Source organism: Talpa europaea, assembly GCF_964194135.1.
Source record: "Talpa europaea genome assembly, chromosome: 2".
NCBI classification, from domain to species: domain Eukaryota; kingdom Metazoa; phylum Chordata; class Mammalia; order Eulipotyphla; family Talpidae; genus Talpa; species Talpa europaea.
In genome coordinates, this window is record NC_140068.1 from 134,132,317 (window position 1) to 134,137,943 (window position 5,627).

A 5,627-nucleotide genomic window follows, 5' to 3' on the forward strand; every position below is an offset into this window, starting at 1 on the left:
GATAAGAGGCATCAGAAAATGAATAATGTCATTGTCACATTCAAATGGTTAAGTTTTCAGCAATGTTATTTCTTCTATTATAATTCTAATATAATAATTCTGATACAATTTCTTCTAATTAGTTCTACTAAGAATCTTTAAATCCAAATCAGATTTGGACATAAATCCATTTGTGTATAAAAGAAACTCATACAATATTGGTTAAAGTAAATGTTAATAAAACTTGAATGTTGGAAACATAAAGGTCAAATGAACCAAGAAGTTGTGGTAGAAGTTGTAAGAAATATTTCTCTATCACTATATAATGATCCTTTTCACATAATTTAGTTGCAAGTAAAACAAACAATGAAAACTGAAGCCTTCTGAAATACAAAAGCATATATAATAAAATTTCAATTTTATATATGAGGATAAACCAAACTAATCTAACTTAATACTTAACCTCAAAATAATTCTATAGGAGAATACTAGAGTTCACATACCAGGCAAAACACCACTGATTATGTTCACATTTAAGTTTGAGTAATTAAATTATCCAAAAGTTGATATGCTTTATAGTTAAAATATTAATAGTGCCTTGTCTTTTTGAATGATCTATTTTTAAATGTTCACATGCATAATCTAAACAAATCTTTCAAAAATTATTTGAAATTTATTACTACCATTTCCTTTTAAAATACAAAGAAATAGATTAAAGTGATTAAATAGCTTGCCTAAGATCATTAAATTCCTATGTGTATAATGCAAACCCAGCACACGTTATCTCAAAGTGCATGCTTTTAACCAACATATTGTTTTATTGTCAGTACAGGAATATTTAAATTTAAGTAATCACCACATATGGCAAAAAAGCACAATATTTAATTTCATATCTTATAATCAGGTGAACTGTGGTATCCATGAAAAACTATGCACACAAATTTCATTTCAAAATTAAGTATAAAAGTTATGAGAGACGGAGGGTCTCCCAGGTGGCACAGCGGTTGAGCGCTGGGCTGCCAAGCTGCCCACAGCCTCTGCAGTGCCAATTTCCATCCCCTGCCGCTGGCGAGGGTCCACTTGGCACGCAGACCTTTCCTGCTGCGCCCCGCTGCTCCCCTCAGCAGTGTACTTCCGTCATCTGCCTATTCTGTTCCCTGCTCTGGCTCTGGTGAATTCTCTCACCTTCCCGTGCTTCTGACTGTACCCAGTGCTTGTATAAATAAATATATAAAATCTTAAAAAAAAAAGTATGAGAGACAGTCTAAGTGCACAATGATAGCATACATCCCCTGACTTACGCCTGCCCAGAAAACCAGATAAAAACAAAGAAAGGTCAGTCTCATACACTTATAAGAAATATTGATATACTATTCTCTTGCCAATCTTTTTCATGTATCTAATAAACAAAATATTCATCAAAATGAAGAAAAATATTAAATGCTAACCCATTCAAAGAAAACATCAATTAATGCAGCATTTTAATAAAGAATGACATAATTTAGCATTATCATATCAATAAGCAGCAAGAAGGCAGGTGATAAAATATAAAACACTTACGAGATGAAATTGTACAAAGTTATTATTTGTAGGATTAGATATTAAAAAGAATGCTGGGCCTCCTTGGTGGCACAGGGGATAAAAACAGCACTATCAAAGCTATCGATAGCCACTGCAGCATGAGTTCCATCCCAGGCCAGCCAGGGAGCAACCCACCTGGCGCTGCAGTTCTCTCCTGCCTCACCCGCTGCTCCCCTCGGCATTGTATTTCAGTAGATCTGCCTGTTCTGCTCCCCGCTGTCCCTCACCTCCCACCCCCCACAACTCTGGCTTACACCCCAGTTCTTGTATGCGTAAATAAATATATTTTTAAAAAATATAAAGAATGCTGAATGCATGCTTGTCTGAAAGGTATAAAAAATACATGATTTTAGGATGAAAAAACAAAATATCAGGCAATAAGATACCCACTGAGACAGAACAGAGAATATGGTTCTGTCTAAGTTGCCATTGCTTCCTGTGCCACTCCAACATCACACTGGAGGGCGCTAGGCAAGCTCCTTCCCGGAGCCAACTTGAATGTGAGTTACGCTAGACCAAACACATGGCTAGCTCCTGGGTTAGCTGACTACCATTTTTACCTGTTACCTTAATTTGTTTTTTCTTTGTAGCTCAAATAATTTATTATCTTTTAGTAACATAGGAGAGATCTACCTGCAAAAGGCATTATCCCTTTGATTCTCAAGAGGACATTCTGCTGAACTGGTCACTTGCCCCTTTTCTCCCTTCCTGCTCTCGCATCCGTTGCTCCCTAAGTTGTCAGCACCACCACACAGAACAATCTTCCAAGAAGACTGGTTTTTTTTGTTTTTTGTTTTTTGTTTTTGACTAAAGTTAAATGAGAAATTTCATTTCATTTTGTTCTTACCACATTAAAAATATTGTATAATTTGACTTGAATCATCATCGATATTTACATAAGCATCAAGTGACCAAAGGCAGCAGAAAAATTTGCTTCATATTGGAAAACAAATGTAAATAATAATGACTGGAAATACTAGACATGGTCCTCCTCGGTACAGGATCAATGAATGGTGTCCTTAGTAGCCTTCACAAAAATGACATGAAAGACATGTCATAAAGATTACACATGGGTTTTTTTTTTTGACACAAAATATCAAATACATAAAAGAAGAAAAAAAATTGTAGAAAATTAAATAGGTTGAATTTTTTAAATTGTGCAAAAAATAAAGGTAACATTCTTGTAACATTTGTAATCAAAAAAGAGTATTTGGGAAATGACAAAGAACAAATTTTTACAGAATAATCAAGAAAACTGGCATCAAATATCAAATAAAAGGACTCTTGTAAAAGGAAAATGCTTACTACTCACACATATCAGGTGGCAGAGGTAGTATTTTATAATTATTTTAATTACACCACAATGACCCATAATATATCTCTAACATTTGACTGGAAGAATAAATATTTCAGTGCAAACAAGATTTAAAAGACAAGACTTCTTAAGATAATGTCTATATTCAATATATTATCGAATACATATAATTTCTGGAAAAATTTAACATTACAGACTGCACTGTCGAGTTCATTAATAAATCCAGAAAAACTGCTGTAAAGACTTTTGATGTCTCAGTACTGTAACTGAATTGCCATTAATTTAGTAATGCCTGTCTCACAGATACTGAACTTAGACAGATTAGGATGATGGAAGATGAATAAATGAAGGAGAAATGGGTCTAGCACTGTAATGGAAATGACAAGTCTAATGAACTTGGACAGTGATTTTGGAAAAGTTCTATGAAAGAAGAGAACAAAAAAGGAATTTAGGGAAGTTGTTTAGAAGGAAGGCCCACAGGCAAAGGCCTTTCGAGCAGCAAAGTGAACAAAGTTACTGTACAAGACTTACATGATCTCCACTGGAATCAGCATGGCCTGACCCCATGAGAACCTGCAGCAGGACTGTCCAACAGAACTACCAGTGAGGGTAGAAAGTGTACTCACTTCTGGTGTAAGAGCCACTATCCACATGTTGAACATTTAGTGTGGTAGTTACACAACTGAATTTTAAATTTTAATTTTAATTCACATAAATTTAAGGAGCTTCATGAGGCTGGTCCCCACTGTACTGGACAGCATGGCAGTGGAGCGAGCAGCAGATGTGACAGGGATTAGGGAGGGGGAGGAAACCCGGTGAGACACTAAGCTGGTATAGTAGGAAACCTGCACACACATATTGTGTGTGGCCTGTCTGCTCTGAGTTCATTTTCCAGCCCCAGGACACGTCCGGAGGAGTGCGGGAGCCAGTGCTATCTGAGGGTCAACCTCAGCACAGTGGGATGAGTGTGAGGCCAGGGGTCCAGGAGGGCGAGAAGGAGCCCAGGGGCTGGACATCACAGTCTCCTGGCAGCAGTGAAGGCCTGCTTACTGCTGATCTGTCTTTGTTCAACTCACTATAAAAGGCAGCTGGAAATGGAATGTTAAGGCAGTTTCTTTAGGGTATTAACGCCCCATCTTCCAGATTGCCGGCTGTCTGATTAAAGTGCACTTTAAAGATTCAATTCCTGTCTCTACTTTATTGGCATTCAGTGGTGACAGGTGGCCCAAACTCCAGGTCTTCCAGTTACAGACTCAGACCCAGCTGAGGCAGAGGCAGCTGTAAGATGAGCAAGACTGCAGCCATTTTGAGAAATAACTGTCATCTCAAAAGGGCACAGCTAGTTTCGTTTCGAGGTAAAAACCACAAGCCAAGGGTAAACGAAACCTAGCTGGCACCATGAGAGCTATCCAATCAGGGTGGACCCTGCCCCAGGTGTAAAAAGCCCCTGCATCCTGTCAACAAAGTACAAAAACAGCTGGTTGCTCTGGGAGGGGGTCCCTCTCTCAACCTGATAAGACTGCTGTTTCAGTACACCAGGCAGAGTCGTCGAACCCTAGGTTAAGCTAGCAATAAAGCCTTTTTGCTTTTGCATCTCTGGCTCCGTGTGGTCTTTGGGAACCCTGGACGGAGTTTAGGCGCCAACTCCTAACAGCTTCACTGGCTATGGCTGCACCAGCAGCTTCCAGACAACTGTCACTGAGGCTCCCTCTCAAGCAAGGGAAATTCTCCAAAGAAGGACATGGCTTTGCACCTTGCACCAATACTCGGAACAGTAGGGTTGGGTGGGTGAACCGGAGAGCAAAGATCGGAGAGGGGAGCCAAGAGCACCCACACTAAACAGTGTGATCACGAGCCTGGGCAAGAATGGGAGGATGTGTGTAATATACAATTCATGTCACATCCATGCAATCCCAATAAAACATCATCATTTGCCTAATTTACCAATCAATTACAATTAACATATTTATGAATCTTCCTACTTTATTGATCATCAAACTGGTACTTTCATTCAATGGAAGCAGCATCACTTCTCATTAGGAATAAATTTAAAAAAAGATGCACTGGCACACTATTCACAAAAAGGAGCTTTTGTGTTGTAGCATCAAACCTAGTATTATGAAGAGTCCATTCATATTTCAAATATTTTTGTACCTCTTTAAGGGAGGAAATGAACATTTAAAAACTACAGAGAATGACAACTCCAAGATAGGAAAGTAAGAAGGCAAAGAATGTAAAGATACTGGCTAATACTTAGCCTTTTACATTAACACATACACACTGGTATTCCAATACTTGAAAAACATATTTTGTTACAGCTAAATATGCTATAATTATTTTCCAAATATACATACTATGGTTTAAAGAATGCATTACTATGGAGTAGCTGTCTAGGTACAATTTTTGGCTTCTAAAATGAACAACAAAATTTAGTTGTTATATTTGGTGAATGTCTATATGCTACTCCTTCTGCCAATTGATAAATATGCAAATAATCTTGTGTTTGTTTGAAGAACAATTTCTACTGAAAATAAACAAACTTGCCAATTCCTAAAGGAACACCGATACCAAGCCCATTTCCACTCACCTCTATTCACCTGCTCTCTGGGTCCTCAACTCTTTCCCTACTTCATTTCCAAGTTACTGCTTTTATTTTAACATTGGAGATTGTAACATGGACATGATGCAAATTGTGTGGAGTGAGTGAAAGGGTGATTATCAGCTTTGGATGATGCAGAAATATGTTTTTTAG